Here is a 23,491-nt window from a genome sequence, read left to right on the forward strand (position 1 = left end):
GTGCAGATAAAGTTACTTAAATTTTCTTATACGTCCAGTTGAATATAACCAAGTTCTTAGCCGGCCAAAGCTGAGGTTTTTAAGCAGAAAATATTTCACACTGTACCACTTAAATAGGCAAGGACAGGAAATCAAAGAATGTGGCTACCCCAACACCTGTAATTACTAGCAAATAACAAAATTCAGCAAACACTAGCTTCAGTTCAAGTTACTGAAGAGCAGAGTTAAAACTGCCAGTTCAGTTAATATTCCTTCAACACAGTTTAAATCACCTTCAACACAGTTTAAATCAAATTAAATACTGTATTTTTTTAAAAAAGTGCAGATAAAGTTACTTAAATTCTCTTATACATCCAGTTGAATATAACCAAGTTCTTAGCCGGCCAAAGCTGAGGTTTTTAAGCAGAAAATATTTCACACTGTACCACTTAAATAGGCAAGGACAGGAAATCAAAGAATGTGGCTACCCCCACACCTGTAATTACTAGCAAATAACAAAATTCAGCAAACACTAGCTTCAGTTCAAGTTACTGAAGAGCAGAGTTAAAACTGCCAGTTCAGTTAATATTCCTTCAACACAGTTTAAATCACCTTCAACACAGTTTAAATCAAATTAAATACTGTATTTTTTTAAAAAGTGCAGATAAAGGTACTTAAATTCTCTTATACGTCCAGTTGAATATAACCAAGTTCTTAGCCGGCCAAAGCTGAGGTTTTTAAGCAGAAAATATTTCACACTGTACCACTTAAATAGGCAAGGACAGGAAATCAAAGAATGTGGCTACCCCACACCTGTAATTACTAGCAAATAACAAAATTCAGCAAACACTAGCTTCAGTTCAAGTTACTGAAGAGCAGAGTTAAAACTGCCAGTTCAGTTAATATTCCTTCAACACAGTTTAAATCACCTTCAACACAGTTTAAATCAAATTAAATACTGTATTTTTTAAAAAAAAAAAAGTGCAGATAAAGGTACTTAAATTCTCTTATACGTCCAGTTGAATATAACCAAGTTCTTAGCCGGCCAAAGCTGAGGTTTTTAAGCAGAAAATATTTCACACTGTACCACTTAAATAGGCAAGGACAGGAAATCAAAGAATGTGGCTACCCCACACCTGTAATTACTAGCAAATAACAAAATTCAGCAAACACTAGCTTCAGTTCAAGTTACTGAAGAGCAGAGTTAAAACTGCCAGTTCAGTTAATATTCCTTCAACACAGTTTAAATCACCTTCAACACAGTTTAAATCAAATTAAATACTGTATTTTTTTTAAAAAAAAGTGCAGATAAAGGTACTTAAATTCTCTTATACGTCCAGTTGAATATAACCAAGTTCTTAGCCGGCCAAAGCTGAGGATTTAAGCAGAAAATATTTCACACTGTACCACTTAAATAGGCAAGGACAGGAAATCAAAGAATGTGGCTACCCCACACCTGTAATTACTAGCAAATAACAAAATTCAGCAAACACTAGCTTCAGTTCAAGTTACTGAAGAGCAGAGTTAAAACTGCCAGTTCAGTTAATATTCCTTCAACACAGTTTAAATCACCTTCAACACAGTTTAAATCAAATTAAATACTGTATTTTTTTAAAAAGTGCAGATAAAGGTACTTAAATTCTCTTATACGTCCAGTTGAATATAACCAAGTTCTTAGCCGGCCAAAGCTGAGGTTTTTAAGCAGAAAATATTTCACACTGTACCACTTAAATAGGCAAGGACAGGAAATCAAAGAATGTGGCTACCCCCACACCTGTAATTACTAGCAAATAACAAAATTCAGCAAACACTAGCTTCAGTTCAAGTTACTGAAGAGCAGAGTTAAAACTGCCAGTTCAGTTAATATTCCTTCAACACAGTTTAAATCACCTTCAACACAGTTTAAATCAAATTAAATACTGTATTTTTTTAAAAAAGTGCAGATAAAGGTACTTAAATTCTCTTATACGTCCAGTTGAATATAACCAAGTTCTTAGCCGGCCAAAGCTGAGGATTTAAGCAGAAAATATTTCACACTGTACCACTTAAATAGGCAAGGACAGGAAATCAAAGAATGTGGCTACCCCCACACCTGTAATTACTAGCAAATAACAAAATTCAGCAAACACTAGCTTCAGTTCAAGTTACTGAAGAGCAGAGTTAAAACTGCCAGTTCAGTTAATATTCCTTCAACACAGTTTAAATCACCTTCAACACAGTTTAAATCAAATTAAATACTGTATTTTTTTAAAAAAGTGCAGATAAAGGTACTTAAATTCTCTTATACATCCAGTTGAATATAACCAAGTTCTTAGACCCCAAAGCTGAGGTTTTTAAGCAGAAAATATTTCACACTGTACCACTTAAATAGGCAAGGACAGGAAATCAAAGAATGTGGCTACCCCCACACCTGTAATTACTAGCAAATAACAAAATTCAGCAAACACTAGCTTCAGTTCAAGTTACTGAAGGGCAGAGTTAAAACTGCCAGTTCAGTTAATATTCCTTCAATACAGTTTAAATCACCTTCAACACAGTTTAAATCAAATTAAATACTGTATTTTTTTAAAAAGTGCAGATAAAGGTACTTAAATTCTCTTATACGTCCAGTTGAATATAACCAAGTTCTTAGCCGGCCAAAGCTGAGGTTTTTAAGCAGAAAATATTTCACACTGTACCACTTAAATAGGCAAGGACAGGAAATCAAAGAATGTGGCTATCCCCACACCTGTAATTACTAGCAAATAACAAAATTCAGCAAACACTAGCTTCAGTTCAAGTTACTGAAGAGCAGAGTTAAAACTGCCAGTTCAGTTAATATTCCTTCAACACAGTTTAAATCACCTTCAACACAGTTTAAATCAAACTAAATACTGTATATATATTTCTAAAAAGTGCAGATAAAGGTACTTAAATTCTCTTATACGTCCAGTTGAATATAACCAAGTTCTTAGCCGGCCAAAGCTGAGGTTTTTAAGCAGAAAATATTTCACACTGTACCACTTAAATAGGCAAGGACAGGAAATCAAAGAATGTGGCTACCCCCACACCTGTAATTACTAGCAAATAACAAAATTCAGCAAACACTAGCTTCAGTTCAAGTTACTGAAGAGCAGAGTTAAAACTGCCAGTTCAGTTAATATTCCTTCAACACAGTTTAAATCACCTTCAACACAGTTTAAATCAAATTAAATACTGTATTTTTTTTTAAAAAGTGCAGATAAAGGTACTTAAATTCTCTTATACGTCCAGTGGAATATAACCAAGTTCTTAGCCGGCCAAAGCTGAGGTTTTTAAGCAGAAAATATTTCACACTGTACCACTTAAATAGGCAAGGACAGGAAATCAAAGAATGTGGCTACCCCCACACCTGTAATTACTAGCAAATAACAAAATTCAGCAAACACTAGCTTCAGTTCAAGTTACTGAAGAGCCGAGTTAAAACTGCCAGTTCAGTTTATATTCCTTCAACACAGTTTAAATCACCTTCAACACAGTTTAAATCAAATTAAATACTGTATTTTTTTAAAAAAAAGTGCAGATAAAGGTACTTAAATTCTCTTATACGTCCAGTTGAATATAACCAAGTTCTTAGCCGGCCAAAGCTGAGGTTTTTAAGCAGAAAATATTTCACACTGTACCACTTAAATAGGCAAGGACAGGAAATCAAAGAATGTGGCTACCCCCACACCTGTAATTACTAGCAAATATCAAAATTCAGCAAACACTAGCTTCAGTTCAAGTTACTGAAGAGCAGAGTTAAAACTGCCAGTTCAGTTAATATTCCTTCAACACAGTTTAAATCACCTTCAACACAGTTTAAATCAAATTAAATACTGTATTTTTTTTTAAAAAAGTGCAGATAAAGGTACTTAAATTCTCTTATTTGTCCAGTTGAATATAACCAAGTTCTTAGGTCAAAGCTGAGGTTTTAAGCAGAAAATATTTCACACTGTACCACTTAAATAGACAAGGACAGGAAATCAAAGAATGTGGCTACCCCCACACCTGTAATTACTAGCAAATATCAAAATTCAGCAAACACTAGCTTCAGTTCAAGTTACTGAAGAGCAGAGTTAAAACTGCCAGTTCAGTTAATATTCCTTCAACACAGTTTAAATCACCTTCAACACAGTTTAAATCAAATTAAATACTGTATTTTTTTTAAAAAAAAGCGCAGATAAATGTACTTAAATTCTCTTATACGTCCAGTTGAATATAACCAAGTTCTTAGCCAGCCAAAGCTGAGGTTTTTAAGCAGAAAATATTTCACACTGTTCCACTTAAATAGGCAATTACAGGAAATCAAAGAATGTGGCTACCCCCACACCTGTAATTACTAGCAAATAACAAAATTCAGCAAACACTAGCTTCAGTTCAAGTTACTGAAGAGCAGAGATAAAACTGCCAGTTCAGTTAATATTCCTTCAACACAGTTTAAATCACCTTCAACACAGTTTAAATCAAATTAAATACTGTATTTTTTTTTTAAAAAGTGCAGATAAAGTTACTTAAATTTTCTTATACATCCAGTTGAATATAACTAAGTTCTTAGCCGGCCAAAGCTGAGGTTTGTAAGCAGAAAATATTTCACACTGTACCACTTAAATAGGCAAGGAAAGGAAATCAAAGAATGTGGCTACCCCAACACCTGTAATTACTAACAAATAACAAAATTCAGCAAACACTAGCTTCAGTTCAAGTTGCTGAAGAGCAGAGTTAAAACTGCCAGTTCAGTTAATATTCCTTCAACACAGTTTAAATCACCTTCAACACAGTTTAAATCAAATTAAATACTGTATTTTTTTTTAAAAAAAGTGCAGATATAGGTACTTAAATTCTCTTATACGTCCAGTTGAATATAACCAACTTCTTAGCCGGCCAAAGCTGAGGTTTTTAAGCAGAAAATATTTCACACTGTACCACTTAAATAGGCAAGGACAGGAAATCAAAGAATGTGGCTACCCCCACACCTGTAATTACTAGCAAATAACAAACTTCAGCAAACACTAGCTTCAGTTCAAGTTACTGAAGAGCAGAGTTAAAACTGCCAGTTCAGTTAATATTCCTTCAACACAGTTTAAATCACCTTCAACACAGTTTAAATCAAATTAAATACTGTATTTTTTTAAAAAAAAGAGTGCAGATAAAGGTACTTAAATTTTCTTATTTATCCAGTTGAATATAACCAAGTTCTTAGCCGGCCAAAGCTGAGGTTTTTAAGCAGAAAATATGTCACACTGTACCACTTAAATAGGCAAGGAAAGGAAATCAAAGAATGTGGCTACCCCAACACCTGTAATTACTAGCAAATAACAAAATTCAGCAAACACTAGCTTCAGTTCAAGTTACTGAAGAGCAGAGTTAAAACTGCCAGTTCAGTTAATATTCCTTCAACACAGTTTAAATCACCTTCAACACAGTTTAAATCAAATTAAATACTGTATTTTTTTTAAAAAAGTGCAGATAAAGGTACTTAAATTCTCTTATACGTCCAGTGGAATATAACCAAGTTTTTAGCCGGCCAAAGCTGAGGTTTTTAAGCAGAAAATATTTCACACTGTACCACTTAAATAGGCAAGGACAGGAAATCAAAGAATGTGGCTACCCCACACCTGTAATTACTAGCAAATAACAAAATTCAGCAAACACTAGCTTCAGTTCAAGTTACTGAAGAGCAGTTAAAACTGCCAGTTCACTTTATATTCCTTCAACACAGTTTAAATCACCTTCAACACAGTTTAAATCAAATTAAATACTGTATTTTTTAAAAAAAGTGCAGATAAAGGTACTTAAATTCTCTTATACGTCCAGTTGAATATAACCAAGTTCTTAGCCGGCCAAAGCTGAGGTTTTTAAGCAGAAAATATTTCACACTGTACCACTTAAATAGGCAAGGACAGGAAATCAAAGAATGTGGCTACCCCCACACCTGTAATTACTAGCAAATATCAAAATTCAGCAAACACTAGCTTCAGTTCAAGTTACTGAAGAGCAGAGTTAAAACTGCCAGTTCAGTTAATATTCCTTCAACACAGTTTAAATCACCTTCAACACAGTTTAAATCAAATTAAATACTGTATTTTTTTTTAAAAAAGTGCAGATAAAGGTACTTAAATTCTCTTATTTGTCCAGTTGAATATAACCAAGTTCTTAGCCGGTCAAAGCTGAGGTTTTTAAGCAGAAAATATTTCACACTGTACCACTTAAATAGACAAGGACAGGAAATCAAAGAATGTGGCTACCCCCACACCTGTAATTACTAGCAAATATCAAAATTCAGCAAACACTAGCTTCAGTTCAAGTTACTGAAGAGCAGAGTTAAAACTGCCAGTTCAGTTAATATTCCTTCAACACAGTTTAAATCACCTTCAACACAGTTTAAATCAAATTAAATACTGTATTTTTTTTAAAAAAAAGCGCAGATAAATGTACTTAAATTCTCTTATACGTCCAGTTGAATATAACCAAGTTCTTAGCCAGCCAAAGCTGAGGTTTTTAAGCAGAAAATATTTCACACTGTTCCACTTAAATAGGCAATTACAGGAAATCAAAGAATGTGGCTACCCCCACACCTGTAATTACTAGCAAATAACAAAATTCAGCAAACACTAGCTTCAGTTCAAGTTACTGAAGAGCAGAGTTAAAACTGCCAGTTCAGTTAATATTCCTTCAACACAGTTTAAATCACCTTCAATACAGTTTAAATCAAATTAAATACTGTATTTTTTTTTTAAAAGTGCAGATAAAGGTACTTAAATTCTCTTATACGTCCAGTTGAATATAACCAAGTTCTTAGCCGGCCAAAGCTGAGGTTTTTAAGCAGAAAATATTTCACACTGTACCACTTAAATAGGCAAGGACAGGAAATCAAAGAATCTGGCTACCCCCACACCTGTAATTACTAGCAAATAACAAAATTCAGCAAACACTAGCTTCAGTTGAAGTTACTGAAGAGCAGAGTTAAAACTGCCAGTTCAGTTAATATTCCTTCAACACAGTTTAAATCACCTTCAACACAGTTTAAATCAAATTAAATACTGTATTTTTTTTTTAAAAAGTGCAGATAAAGGTACTTAAATTCTCTTATACGTCCAGATGAATATAACCAAGTTCTTAGCCGGCCAAAGCTGATACCTGTGCTAACTCTGTTCTACCCTCTTCATTTGTCTCCCTTTCTCCCCAAAGTACCCAGCTCAACACTGTTTTGAACCTGCCCTAGCCACAACCTATCTGGTGACATAAGAATCTGTCCTAACTCCAGCGGCTGCATCTGCTTGACTCCTTTTCTTAGCACCCTCCATCAAAGAAGGAAGAAAGTAGGTTATCGACTTAGTCCCATTTGTACAGTAGGCCTCTGTCAACTATTTTTACTAGGGTTCTAAAGTTCGCTTTGAGTTTGAGCAACCAGCAGCTTTTACCCCACCTTTCCAGCTACCCAACAGCCAAATCACCACCTCACTTACAATAATCTTCCATAGCTCTTCTCCAGTTTGCTCTCCCATTCACTCTCTGCAATTATTTGTTTGTCCACTAGGTGGCACCCTTATCCTTTCCTTTTCTCACTGCCTCTCTCTCTCTGTCCCACCTCTGTAATTATAGAATATTTCCTCTTATCTCCCTTCATCTGCATCCTATCCAGTACTTACTGCCTTTCTCCCTGTTTTACTCCTGCAACTGTACTATACTTTTGTACTTCTTGACCTGCTCCTCCTCCTATTCACCTTGTGGTGAAACAGTAATTTACCCTCCTCTGTTTTACGTTCATTAGATTTCTGTGTCAATCTTGACCTTTCCTACTCATGTTCTACCTCACTTACCTATAGTTACCTGCATTTCTGATAGTCTCTTCTCCAGCTTCTCCTTCAATTGTCTCTACCCGCTCCATTTGCCCTACGGGCTCACTCCGCTCCCCTACCCTACCCCCAATTCTCACCCACCCCCTGGGGTCCTACACTTATACTTCCCTAACCACACCCTCTCTCTCTTCCAACTAACCCATACATCACCCTACCCCATATACTTTAACCACACCCCTACCCTCTAACAATTACTCACAATAATCCACTCCTTAGGGTACCTCTACCATATCCTCCTACTCTTAACTCATACATCTTAGTGCCCCCTCTCTTCTCTTCTTGTATTCCTTTATCTTCCTCTCCTCCACATCTTCTCTTTTTATCCCTACACTCAAGTTCTTATTTTTTTTTTTTCTCCTCTAAGATGCTTCTCCCTAATCTAGCCAAACCAACACTTATAGTTATACTCTTAACTACCCTCTTCTCAGCCTACCTTCTTACCTCCTTTGAAAAACTGCACTATTTCCAGCTTAATCATTCCCACAAACAAACTACAATTTATACATACATATGCCTAAGTAGACATTCTAACATAACTTCCACTCCCAGTTACTTACTACCTAAATACCACAGACTCTCCCACATTAATCATGACCTACCCTCAGAAAAAAAATTGAAAATTCTAACTTACCTTAGATACAATTCAATAACAAAACTAAAAAATCCAACCTTAAAAGATGGAGATATCCAACCCAACCCTGGCCCTACCAACCCTACTAACCTAACTACTCACCCTAGACTCAATAGCTCTCTCCTAATAGGGAATCTGAATATCCACAGCATCAATAATAAAGTACCTCACCTTCATGCCCTCCTAGACATTCACTCCTTTGATATCCTCTGCCTCACTGAGACTTGGTTGAAACCAGAAACGAAAGACAATGAAATTATTCCACAAGGCTATAATATAGTGAGACTAGAACGAACAAAATGTAAAGGTGGTGGAGTAGCCATTCTATTTAAAATGGACTTCACATCTCTACCCTACCATCTTATCCAACCCAAGATAGCAACGCAGAAGTCCTCATAACTAAGCTCCAAATCAACGCAAACAAATCCTTATACATTATCTGTATTTACATACCACCTGGCAATAATATAAATACATTAGAGGCTTTTCTTAGCTGGGTGTCTTCTACTTACCCCCAAGAAACAATAATACTAGGCAACTTCAACATTGACTGGAAAAGTGTTAATGCTGACAATCCTACCTCTCATATCAACCTCCATGGCTTTACCCAAACCAAAACATCTACAACAAGAATTAACAAACCTAATAAAAAAGACAGTACCTTAGACTGGATACTCATAAACAAAGTAAAACAAACTTACAAAGTAGGAACCCTGACAGATGATGTAAGTGATCATTCTTTGACCTACATCACTAGAGAAAAGAAAGACTTTCCACCCCCCACACCTTTAGGATAGCATGCTCTACCAAACACTTTAATGCAGAATTATTTCAAATTGAGCTCAGAGCTTGCAACTGGAACCCTTTAAAATCCCTTCCACTTGAAGAGGCTGTAAAGTATTTTAACACTACTTTCTTATCTATTCTTGATAAACATGCTCCTAAACGTTCCATCAGAATGAAGTCCAACATAGCCCCATGGCTCTCGAATGAAACTAGAAATCAAATTCTGCTTAGGAATAAAGTCTGGGCCAAATGGAGATCTAATAGAAATAGCTCTGATCATCTCCATTTTAGGCTGCTTAGAAATAGTACAAGAAAAGGCAATACTTACAGACAAAAAAAAACTACTATTGCAAACTTCAACAAACTCATCAAAATAATCCACAAAAGTTCTGGTCTTGCATAAATAACCTTCTTTCCCCAGGTAACTCCCGAACACCCACCCCACTTGATGCAGATCCAAATACTCCCCATCAAACTGCCAATACCTTTAACTCTTTCTTCACTGAGACTATACAATCTCTAGCTAGGCAACTTATCTCTGATAACTCCAGCCTTCCCATCAACTTACCACACTCTTCCTCGAAATTCATACTACAACCCATTTCTACTTCTCTCATCTACAAATTTATTCATAAACTTAAGTCATGTACTCCATCTGCTGACGAACTTCCTTCCCAATATCTCCAAAAAGCAGACAAAGTAATTGCCTACCCTATTTCTACACTTATAAATAGGACAATTCAAGAAGGAACCATCCCAGATATCTGGAAAATATCCCATATTATCCTTACATGAACTCCAATGATTACACTAACTATTTGCTCTTTTATCACCCTTAGCAAAAATTATGGAGAAATGCATTCACCAACAACTTTTACATCATCTCTCTCTACATAACTTAATAGCAAGCTGTCAACATGGCTTTAGACCATCACATAGTACCACCACTGCCCTCCTATCCTTTACAGAGACCATCAATAGTAACCTCAACAAAAACATCCTCTCATCTGCACTTTTCATTGACCTCTCTAAAGCCTTCGACATGGTTAACCATACCCTCCTAATTAATATTCTTGAATCTCTTTCCTTTGATTCTCTGGCCATTAAATGGTTTAGGTCATACCTCAGGAATAGGCAACAGGCAGTTCTCTGGGAAAATCAAATTTCTTCCTTTTTACCTGTCACTATCTGGGTCCCTCAGGGCTCCATTCTTGGACCACTTCTTTTCTCCTTATTTATTAATGATCTCCATGTAGCAATTCCTCAAGCCACCTGTATTCAATATGCAGATGACTCCACACTAATATGCTCAGCAACCTCTCCGACTGAACTATACTCTCTTACTCAAAATGTTTTTAATACTGTAGAAACATGGTTTACCAAACGTTGCCTCCTTCTTAATGCCAAAAAAACAAAACTCCTTCTCTTCCCACCCACTACTAGGTCCACCCCCCTAGACTTCTCAATCTATTCAAATAATGGCACTGTCATTTTCCCTGACTCTACCACCAAACTTTTAGGAATAACCATTGACAAAAATCTCTCATTTGATCACCATATAAACAACACCATTAAAATAGTCAACAGAAAAATAGGATCCTTATATAGAATAAAACCTTTCTTAACCTCAACAGTCAGAGCCAAGATCACTCACTCCCATCTAATCTCAACTCTTCTGTATGCCTCACCTATATTTACCAACCTTAAGAAAACTAACCTCAACAAATTAGCAACTTCCTACAATAATATTGCCAGATTCGCTACTGGCAATCCCTTCAGAACTTATCACTGTTCTAATCTTAGGCAACTAGACTGGCTGGAATTCCAAAACCATCTGATAATCCCCCAACTTACTATTGCCCACAAAATATTTTACCAACCCAGTAATACTCCTATACTCTCAAAACTCTTAATCCCATATAATAATCTGAACTCCTTACACTCTTCTAGCAAACTCCTTGCAAGCTTAACTAAGTCTAATAATACAGCTGGTGACTCTCTGTTTACTAACACAGCAGGAAAAAAATGGAACCTGCTACCCAGTGAACTAACACTAATTACATCCTTGCCACTCTTTAAACAAAAACTAAAAAAATACCTCCAAAGGCACTGGCTATGCCCTTGTAGTAACCCTGACTAACAACTGCCTTTTACCCCTGTTTCTTCCTCTTCTAACCATACTTCCAAACATTTAAATACTTAGTCTTGTAATTAAGACTGACACTATTTAAACTCTAATAAACTTATTGCTTAAATACTTTAACCTGATGTGAACTATTGTACATAATAATTACTGTATTATATCTGTTTTAGCTTTCTTAAGCTATATTATGTTCACTGTACTTTTCTTAAGTGTTTTTGATCTCTGATATGTTATAACTACCTGTTTCATTTGGTTTATTAATCCTAATTAACATGTAACAATATTTTTACATATTTGTATATCTGTGTGGAGCTTTTCTCCCCGGGCCTCTACTGAAAATGGATATATATCCAGCTAGACTAGCCCGGTTAACAAATGTAAAATAAAATAAATAAATAAATAAATAAATAAAATGCTATTTCTTTGACAAATGCAGAGGGTGTGGTTAAACATCAATGGTACAGATAGCCGAGTGGTGGAAATGTTGATGGTGTATAATGTTGAGACAGGCAAGTGGGGTTTGAAGGTTAAGAGTATTTGTGCCGGTGTATGTGGGTTAGGGTTAGGGCTGCAGATGATTGAAATAACCATGTTGTATGTTTATGTGAGAGTTGTGTATTTTAGGGTTAGGGTCAGGGTTAGGATAGGGGATAGATATTGTGTTGTTTGTGTGTTTGTGTTTGTGAATGTTTCAGTGTCCAAGTGCCTCTTGTATAGTGGCAGTGTTCTGGGAAGCTTTTTATGAAGGTAAGGTGTAGGGTTTGGGTTGATGGAAGGGTAAGCTTTAGGATTAGGGTTAGCAACCATTACTAATGTGGCACAGGGGAGGGGCAGAGCTCCCCTGCCCTCTTTAGTAATGGGTGCTAACCCTAACCGTAATGCTGCCCCTTCTTTTAACCCTCACCCTATACCTTACTGTCATAAAAACCTTCCTAGTACACTGTTGTTATTTAGATGAATTTGAGGCAAGTGTTATGGGTGATTTTAGTGTTAATATCAGGAGAGGAAATAGTTTTCTTTTCTAATATTATTTTGTTCAATATTTTTCATTTTCAATATTGTGTATGTTCAAACTTTTTTGTTGGTGATTTCAGTTCGACTATAAATTAGTCAATGATACACAGTAGAACCAACACATCACAGTGGTGTTGTCTGTTATTACCAACAGAGGTCCTCAATTCTACAAATGGTTCGAGTCTTCAATGTATTTATCAAGGCTCTCATTTCTTTGGCATATGTATGTTCTTTTTTTGTTGACTTGATGGTCCCAAACTCCTTATATTTGTAATCCTTTGTAAAGTCACCCCATGCAAAGTCCAATGCATCAGTGGTTACAGACTGAGACAGATATGGAGGGAATATCAGAAGACCTGGATTCAGTATAGAATTCAGTATAGATTGGTCTACCCAGTAGAAAAGTTTCTCCCTGACAAAGTTCAGCACTGGGATTGGAAAAGATAGAGGATGTTGGTGAAGAATCCACAGTCCCTAGTCACTATATTTTCTTCATATGTAGTCTGGATAGAGGAATCATCAGGATACTGGAAACCATGTACCAAAGAAGTCTGAATCCTTTGGAGTAGTCACAGTTTGTTTGAAAAAACTGAAGATAATAAAACACAATCTTTTCTGGAGGTAAATAAGCCATCACTTGGGAAATGTATAGAAGCCAACCTAGAAATGACAGTCTGCAAGAAATGATAAGACATGACTTCTCCAGACTGAGATGAAAACCTAGGATCCAATGTTGCCTATTTGTATCTGATTCAAACTTTAGATTGTTGATCTCAAAGACTTTAAATAAGTTGTTGATCCAGGACTTTGACTCCTCCACTACCCATAATTCCCTCCATTCTACCTAAATACCTTAGATCTCATTTGTGACCTGATCAACTCAGACGTGTTATTAAGGCCTCTGTTCTGAAGTGGGATAATTGTGATTTATCAAGCTTAAATTCTTTCTTTCATTTCCTTCTTACCAAAAACATCTATAATCCATCTTTAGCAGTTATTACACTTTAGATATTAGATAGTATGTGTTAGATATTAGATATAGGCTCACCAACTGTTTATAAATTTTATTCTTAGGTCTTTATAAAATGTTAGCTCTTTTTGTGTGTTATATACATGTTAGAGTGTGTAGATCTCTTTAGATAGTTTATACATAGTTATTCTTGTTTTACTGACAAGGTGCAAAGGTTCAAAAAGTGTATGGATTGTGGACATAAAATTTCACCACAAGACCCATCCTCACTATGTGTGTATTGTTTGGACACTGCTCATTTGAATGTTGATTGTGATATTTGTGCCTCCTTTGGAACCAGGGCCATTCAATGCCAGAAAGAGAAATGAATTCTGCAAGGTTTGCTTCCCTCTCAGACAGGGTCTGCTTCTCAACCCCCCACCTCTACTTCCTTGAGGCTAACTTCAGCTTCCCCATGAAATGACATGGAGAAATCAAAACAAAAAGATAAGGAACAACCTAAAGATGGAATATCTACAAAAACACCAGTTGAGGAATAAAGTACCTCAATACACAAACAAAGTATATGACTAGCTAACAAGAATGAGGTATCATTCAAACACAGCTCGGTCACTAAAGCGTGATAAACAAATGTTCATACATATAAACCTTCATCAACAACTACATAATAAAAACTGCACATCTAAAACTCTAAGCTATTTCTAATACAGAAATACTAATATTTAAATATTCTATGGAGATATTAGTATTTTTGTATTAGAAATGTCTCAGAGTTTATCATGCTTACTTGATTAATAGAATAATTGTTTAGCAGCAGTATAAAGAGAGTGAATGTAATTGATGTTGTTAAGTCTGAAGAAGTGTCCATCTCAGGCATGAAAGTGCTTACTTTTGCTGAGTGTTTTTATTGTTATATAATAAACCTATTGTGACTGAGCCATGTTTGATACCTCATTCTTGTTGGATAGTCAAGGCCTAAAGAGGGATGAAAAAGATCTAAAAATAAGAGGGCATAAAAAAAACTAGAGAAGCCTCTGGATCTGACCGATTCTTTGGGCCTATCAGCCAAAACTCTGAGGAACTCAGATCTACCATTTCCTCAGATCAGATCTCCTTCATCTCACCCAGTTTTTCTCTGAAGGCAGTGAGCCCAAGGCTCCACTCTCCAGTTCTACAGGATAGGTAATACTCCAGACCTCCATCTGTAGCATCATCTGCAACGTCTATCCATTCTTCAAGAAGGCTCACTGAAATCAATGTCGATTGAATGATGTGGAGATTCCTAAGGATGCAAATCCAACTAGGAGTTCTTATGGCACTGGCCCCTACTGGTACTACAGGCATGGGTTGAAACTACTCCTCTATTGATATTTCTAGTACCGGTCCACACCTCGGATCTGGTTTGGATGGGTCCAGCCCCCGGTCCAACACTTTCGAAGCCAACAGTACTGACAGCTTCAACCTCTTTGGAACCCCACAGTTCTGGTAACTTTAACTTCTTCAGCTTCCCTTACTCTCTCAACTCCAACACTTTAGGATCAGGTTGAGTCTCAGAGTGGAAGCACTGGCACAGTGGCCTGGGAAGTGGAGTCAACTCCAAAATTATCGAAGACATCTCTACTTCTCAGAGCTTTGGTGCTCAACATCTCAGGTGGAATGTCAGTCTTGGATCTGATTTCAGTCAAAGCTGGGTTGTTCCTCCTTCTTTGGAAAGGAGGGATATTCCTTTGGGTCCAACTATGACCTCAGCAATTGAGGCATTTGAAAGGGAGTTGACTAGGCCAAGAAGTCAGTTGTCACCTATCAGCTTGGCCCTGCCCAAACCAATTTTGGATTCTGCAGCTCACTACGCTTATTCAGATTGTTAGGTACAGTTAATTCTATTAAGCCTGGATGATACTAGATTTTTAAGTTCCCAGTCTGATTCAGATCGGTCTTCTGAGATTCCCAGCAGACAAGGTCCTAGGAAACAGACCTGTAAATGGAAACATCTAAACTCTCTAGAATCTGCTGCAGAAAGCACATATCTGGATGAAGGTGAATGTTCCCCAAGATCCCCTCTGGAAGATGTCATGACTGGTGATATCCTAGAATTGTTGAAACAATGAGGGGGTTAGTACACTGACACCTCTTCACCAGAGGAATCTATGTCTTTGAGGCCTTTCTTGCTGACTCATCTGTGCCATGAGTGCTACTACCTGCTCCTGATCTTATAGATTTGGTGTCTCAGCAGGCCTGGAAGGATCATGATGTAGTGGACCCCATTCCCAAAGAAACAGATAGGATTTTGGTAGTCCAAAAAGATAGAAAACACTGGAGCAAGGTTCCACTAGTAGATGCCATTGTAGTCACAGCAGCGATGACAAAGTAAATATCTGAGGAGAGTTCTTCTGTCTATTGCCCCTAAAAGGTAGTCAAGGGCACTGGACAGATTAGGGAAGTGGACATATACCTTATCAACTTTTGCACTCAGGGTGCTAATCAATCTTGCTCACATGACACATTTTTAGAGGGACTTGACCAACCAGCTTACCACGTCCCTATTGGGTAATTTACTGGTGGATGTTCAGAAAACAATGGACTCCCAATTGTCTACCTTACAATCTATGTCTAATGTGTCCATGCATCTGCTCTCCAATGCAGCTGATAGGACAGCTAAGGCAACTAGGTTTCAGCATAACCATGTGCCGACATGCTTGAATGCACCTTAGTCACTTTGAAGAAGGCTTCAAGATGTCCATCATCAATGTCCCTTTTAATGGTCTGACACTTTTTGGATCTAAATTCAAAGAAACATTTATCAGGAATGAACAATATGGTAAAACTCTGTCTGCCAATGGGAATCACTTCTCCACTCCTCAAAGGACCTTTGATAGGAGATGTAGCTCAGAAAGTCACAGGATTATCACCAGGACACTCCTGGAGAAAGCCCTGCCCTAGATCAGAGGAGGAGATAATTCAAATAGATGTCACCCTGGGGGCAGAGGCAGATTGCAGGGAGTTTTCGGTGTTCCTTTTACCAAGAAACCATACCAGCACTCCTGAGGAGTTGTGCACTGTGAAGGCAGTCAAGGTGCACTTATCCCTATACCCACAAGCCTGACAAGACATTGCAATGGATCCTTGGGTGCTAAAAATAATCACCAGAGGCTATTCCATTCCCTTTACTTATCCTCCAAAGGAAAAGAGAAAGTTTTCTGATGTTTCACCCAGACAGTTGAAATCTGCAACTGCAGAGGTACAAAAGTTGCTAGAAAAAAGAATCATTCATCAGGTCCCCCAATATCAATTTGAATCCAGAGTTGATTCCAGGTTCTTTTTAATTCCAAATTAGACAGGGGACCTTTGGCTTATCTAGGACCTAAGTCATCTTAAGCTATTTGTAAGCCAGACGAAATTCTGAATGGTTGCAGCACTGCCTCTTCTAAGGAAGGATGCTTGAATATACTGCATAGATCTCCAGGAGACCTACTATCACACAAAAATAGAGATGGGATCCAGAAGATTTTTCCATTTCTGGATAGAAGCCAATTATTATCAATTCAGAGTACTGCCATTCCGTATCACCACAGCCCCCTGTGTGTTCACAAAGATTATGGCAGTAGTAGTAGCTCATCTCCGATTGCAAAGGATCCAGGTGCTGCAGCACTTAGATGATTAGTTTCTCACTGCTATTTCCTGGAATCTTCTGGTTCAACATCAGGATCTCTTGCTCCATCTTGTACAGAACCTAGAATTACAACTTGTGGCTACCCAGGTCATTCAACATCCCTTTCTTCAGCAACATTAATACTATTGTGTTAGGTTTGATGGCCTCTATGATTATTTCAGCTTCCCCTAGCAATATATTATCTGACGGCATTCCAGTGGACCCTCTCATTTCAAAGTTCACAAAGTGTTCATCCCCATCATATCCAGATTCACTTCAGGCAGGTTTGCAGAACCTATATCAAATAGTGGATAACTTCCCCATCTGTGGCAGAAGGATAAACCTTTTGTCATTCTACTCCACTGGCCACAGTAACCACAGATGCTTTCCTTCTATGCTGGGGTGCGGGTGGGTGACATTTCAAAGGGAAGACAGTTTGAGGTACATGGTCACTCCTTGAGGCCAACCTTTACACCAATGTCTAAGAGACAAGGTGGTCCTTCTAGAGTTGCAAGCATTCCAGGACTTTCTCCCCAAAGGTGTGATTTCCATCCAAACAGACAACACGGCAGTAGTCAGGTACATCAACAAACAAGGGAACCCACTCATATCCTCTTTGCAGGGATGCCATGAGAACGTGGCAGTGGGTGATATCTTCCCATCATTTTCTGATAGCAATGCACATCCTGGGGATATCCAATGTACTAGCAGACAAATTGAGCAGGTTAAAATTTCCACTTCAAGAGTTGTCCTTCAATCAGACAGTGACAATTCAGATTTTCAGCTGCTGGGACCAACTTTACTCCGATCTGTTCACCTCATACCTAAACAACTAGTGCAATAGTTACTTTGCCTTGATCCATCTGTACGGCCAGATAATGAGGCATGCTTTCATTCGCAATTCCTCCCCAGGTGTCCTCTTTGCTTTTCCCCAATACCCTGAATGACAAAATTCATTCAGAAAGCCAGAAAGTACAAGACCAGCATGATCATCATTGCCCACTTTTGGTTCTAGCATGTTTGGTTCCCCTTCTTGTGCCTCATTTTCTACATCCTCCATGAGTATTAGATTTGAATCCAGGCCTTCTAAGTCACCCTTCCAGATTGCCTCTACCAGATCTAAAAGCTCTAAAATTAACCTCATGGTCCTTCAAATTCTAACAATAGCCAGAGATGATAGGCTATCTTCCTAAGTGGTCCACATTACTTCAGCTTCTCAAACGAAAGTGGAAAATGTTCTATTTGGGCCTCATTAAAGAGATTAAACCAGTTATCAGCACCTCTTCTTTCAATTTTGGATTTTTTTCAGAACTTTTTCAGAACACTTCCAGATTCTGTCAAATTGCAGGTGACTGCCATTTTGAAGTTTCACATAGAACACAATTACATTTCCATAGCTTCTCTTAAAATTTCTAAAGCTTTTCTTATAGGCACCTTCTTACTCAAACTCCTGATTAAAGAACCAGTTCCTCCATGGGATACCACAATATTGCTTCAAGCTGTGACTCAAGTCCTTTTTGAACTAGTAGGTTCAGCACACTTGAAGTTTCTCTCCTGGAAAACTATCTTTCTTGTTGCAATTACCTCTGCTACCTGAATTTATGAGTTATAAGCACTGTCTTGCAAACCACTATATTTACTTTTTCTTAAAGATAGTGTGGCCTTGAGAAGAAATTTATTCTTTCTGCCAAAGTTGTCAAATGAAGCGAATCTAATCAGTACAATAATTTGCCAATCATTTTTACTAGCATCTTAAACAAGGGAATAGATGCTGCACATGCTGAATGTTCATCTGCCTCTCAAATTATGCCAACATAGAACCAAGGATTTCAGAAAGTCAGATCAACTGTTCATATCCTTTTCTACATCAAAGTTACATAGAGGTATATCAAAAGTCACATTATCCAAATGACCATCAGAATGCATGTCCTTTGTTTATAATAAACTGGGCTTGCCCTGACAAGCAAAGTCAAGAGCTCATAGGTTCATAGGTTCATACTAGGCTATCTGCCCAAGGGCATTTATAAGCCTAGCCCATGTTTATGTGGTGGCTTCACCACCCCTTTTGAATAAAAAAACTATTATTATTTTTTTGCTGTGCTCTGTGCAGTGAGTGAACAGTAATGTATGATATAATATCTCTCTCATCCCCATCCATCAGATTTCTTTTGAAAGGCCAGCAAGAAAAGGCTCTCTGCCTCTCACATACTTTTTTGTTTGTTCCACAGTTCTCAGAGTCTCTGTCCCTCTGATCTGTCAGCATGTTCTCCAGCATGTCAATAAGTAGGTTAAGTCTCAAGGTTTAAGTCTCTTGCCCTCTTGAGGATTTGAGATTTTGATTTTTTGAGGTATTCATATCTGACATGGCCTTATATGTCAGGCATATGTCAGTCAGGTCACACCTCCCCTCTGAGCAAGACTAGAGAACTGAATAGAGTGGAGTTCTTTTCAGCATAATTCATAAAAGCATTCATTCTACAAGAACAGTGAGATTATGGCTACCGCTTTTATGAAATGAGTTCCCATTGTTGATTATTTCTGCAGTAGCAACATAGTCCACTTTCCTTACTTTTGTATCTCATTATAAACTGGCGGTACAGTCCAGATAACGTTCTTTTTTTTTTTTTTTTTTTGGTTCCATGATTCTCAGGAATGTCTTTCCTTGATAGCATCCAGGTGTTTAAAAGCTTGGGAATCTGTACCAAAAGTTGAACCAGATGAAAATAGACATCATCAGCTATGAAAGTTATGTACTTACCATAATGATAGATCCATGTTGTGTAATTTTTGTCTGTTCAACATACCTCCCACCTTTCCCTTTCAGTATTGTCATTGACAGATTCTAGTGACCAGATAGACCTCATCTGAAACCCTGTCTGTGAACAATTCTGTATGCTGTACCTTCCTATAGGTATTCACATGTCCCTTAGCATCTATATTCTTCAGAATAAGTCTAGGTAAAGCTGCCAGTTTGTAAGCAAACTCAATCTGAGGTACATAGGTTGACTGGAAGCAATTATGGGTAGGAGAGGAGTCAGAGCCCTCGATCCACAGCTCCATAAAAGGTACTGAGATTGGATCTGATCAGATCTGACAACCCAAAGGTTGGACCAGACAAAAACTAGACAATACAGATCTATCATTATTTTATGTACATAACTTTCAGTTTTTGAAACAGATTTCTGATAAAAACAGGGATTCTTGACAGTTTTGAAAATAATCTGCAAAAATCAGGCAATTGTCCAAGTAGGGAAAGATGTGGATGCTCTGCAGTCTCAAACAGTAATTACTGGAGCAAGACATTTTGTAAATAACTTTGGAGCTGTAAAAAGGCCAAAGGCTGAAAAGAACTAAAAATGTAAACCAGAAACAGAAAAAACTAAATAACACGTGAAGTCTTTGTGAAAGTGTATATGATGATAGGCATTTCTGAGATCCACCATCACCGAAAAGCACAGAGGAGGAATAAAAGGAAAAATATTCCAGACGTTAAGCATTTTGAATTTTGAATTTTTAAAAACTGATTGAGAAGTGACAGATCCAGTACAGGTCTCTGGTTTCCATCTTATTTGGCTACAAGGGATATCCTTGAATAAAATCCTTTGCCCTGTTGAGATTCTGAAATTGATTCTATGATGCCTTGAGATAATACATGAAAAAGGATGGGTGGGAAGAGATGAGTTTGATTTTCTAGGTAAGGAGGAACTCCAAAGTTTGGAGGAAAGAGTTCCAGTGCCACTTGAATCTATTCTGGACTATTCCTGGTTCCCTGGAATCTGCTCATTTTGTTTTCAAAGAGGGAAATAGGGAAACAGAGAGAGAGAGAGAGTGAGAGGGAGAGAGGGATAGACAAAATTGCATATTAGACTGTGAGGATGACCATTTTGGGGATGGAAGTAGACTAGAAAAATAGTCATGCATTTTTTTTGGTCTGTGATGGACTTTGAGCTCCACTTCAGTTTTTGTTTGTATCTCTTTGCCCCATTTTCTGGTACTACTGTGTCCCCAACAACTGATGAGATTATTTAAAGGACTTCCTAAAAATATCCCAGGACTGGATGGTTAGGTTTTGTTGCACTTTTAAATAACTGCTTGAAAAATCTGTCTGACCCATTGGATCAGTTTTCCCATTTCATCCAACCTCAGCTGAAGAGGTACCAGATAACACATTTTTGTCCAAGGGGACATTAATCATCTGACCTTTTGCATCTTTAGGATGCTTTTGTTATCTAAGCCATGCATATAAGTGATTCACTTCCCCTGTTGCAGCTGTGAGTGATATTGCCTTAGCTGAATCATATCAACACTTTAAGGAATACTTTATTTGGAACCAAGACAAAATCATGTGTGCAAAGAGGATTTTGCTTCAGAGAAAAGCACCTCCACCACTAATTTACTCATTTCTGCAAAAGTTGCCATCAGATATTTAGCCATATTACACTGACAACTGAATATTCTAAAGGCTAAGCAGATAATGTATAGACTTTTTCCCATACCTAGCAAAATTTCTTGCAAAGTTGTCTGATGACACAAGATTATTAGCAGTTAAATGTTTAGAGTTGGTATCTTTAGCTAAACAAATTACAGATGTGACTAGAAAGGGGATACAAAAGAGGAATTTTTGAGATTCAGGTATTTTGTAAAGCCTATTGGGCTTTGTGATTGTAGAGACAGCACTTAAAGTGTCCTTCAGAGCACCAGTAATGGGGGGGGGGGGGTAAGAGGTTTATTCATATCTTCCTGAAGGAGTTCATAGTATCATTTTTACTTTTTCAGAGATTTCTTTCACTTCCTATTCATTGAAAGAGGTCTTTCCTTGTAGATATGGTGTCTGAAAAAGATAGTTTCTGTACAGTAGGATCTGATAATACAGTTTCCTCAGACTCTGACTGCAAAGAATCAAGGAATGACACTTGGAAGGCATAATCTAGCCCTATTTCTTCTATATCTGACTGGTTGGAAGGGGAATGAGACCTTTTCTTTTTTAAATGAAGAGGCCGGGGAAGCAGAATATAAGAACTGAAAGGGTTTGAAAACCCTTTGGCAAAATTGTACGTTTCTCATTGGGCCTTTTAGCAGATGGGATAGAAGGAAGGGAAGATGCTTAGTTTACTGAATTTTCTTACTTTCTGGACATATCTCATGTCATAGTCCTATATGAATCTAATGTGTAGACTTCCATCATTGAATACATTAGCTCTTTCTACACCTGCATTTGAGGGACACCATCTGGCCCTTCTGAGATTACTAAATGGCGTTCTCCCTTCTCTCTAGTAGGCATATGTTCCTCCCTTGAGGACAGCCTAGACTCCTGGTTCTTAGTGGGGTATGCAGGAGCAGCAACACAAAGTCAGAATAATGCAAGAGATAGTCCAAGGACTCTGGTAGAGGCACAGCAGAGTAGTCAGTTGAGGGCCAGACAAGAGCGATTGAAGGCAAAGCCACTTCAGAAATCTCTTTCATTTCTTTCTCTTCTGAGTCAGAAGGGGGACATACGAGGTATTCATAGCCAGTATCCACTAATGGCCAAGAAAGGGCTTTCAGTCAAAGGTTCTCAAGAAATATATTAAGGCTGCTAAGGGCAAAAGGTGTTATAAGAGCAAACATCATATGATTTCCATAGACAAAACAAGCAGCTGTGTGGGAATTTTTATAAGAAATCTGTTTTCTAAAGAGATACTTTTTCTCCTAGACATAAGAAAAAAATTAACACAGAGTTTACATAAAAACAGAAGGAAAGTTCCCACAGGTGTACTTATCTGCACAAAAGTTCAAACAAGCCATTTATCAAAACACTGAAAATGCAAAGAGGACTGAGTCTGAATTTTGGCACCAGAGCATCTACTTTTATACTAGTACAGCTTTGAGCTTCCTTGGACATACAGTGCATGAGAAAAACTTTTATAAACTGGTCAGACATCTAATCCTTGGCAAAATATATCCTATATAGCTCTATGCTACTGCAGCAATGACCTAATGATGAACATCATAGTACTTCCCAGTATTAAACCAATCTGTTGAAAAAAGAACTGCTCTTATCTTACATTTGCCTATCCTGTGACTGTTGCTTGTGAACTGATATGATTACAATGTGTCAATGACAGTGGAATGGATCTGGCTAAGGCCTTCTATAAAAGCATGTCTTACCTAAGAAGGGATTTCTGACACTTCTCTAATGAGTAGCTCTGGTCAAGAATGAGACTGTTATAATCTGCAGATGCCAACAGCAGCACCGTGAAACCTGGGACACTCACCCACCTCCACAAGCATATGCTAACATGCATTTCAAAACTGACAAACACGAGACAGAAACAAAATGATTACTTTTCATGACATGCTATGAGGTACAAGCATACATGAACTCCAAGTGTCATAGGTATCTCTTTTACTGTATATAATGCTGAGCAGTTAAGAATTATTTAAAAATAAAAAAAGGTTAACATTTATCTCATTGACAGAA

Source organism: Protopterus annectens, chromosome 9.part0 (assembly GCF_019279795.1).
Source record: "Protopterus annectens isolate FY-2018-M chromosome 9.part0, PAN1.0, whole genome shotgun sequence".
NCBI lineage: Eukaryota > Metazoa > Chordata > Ceratodontiformes > Protopteridae > Protopterus > Protopterus annectens.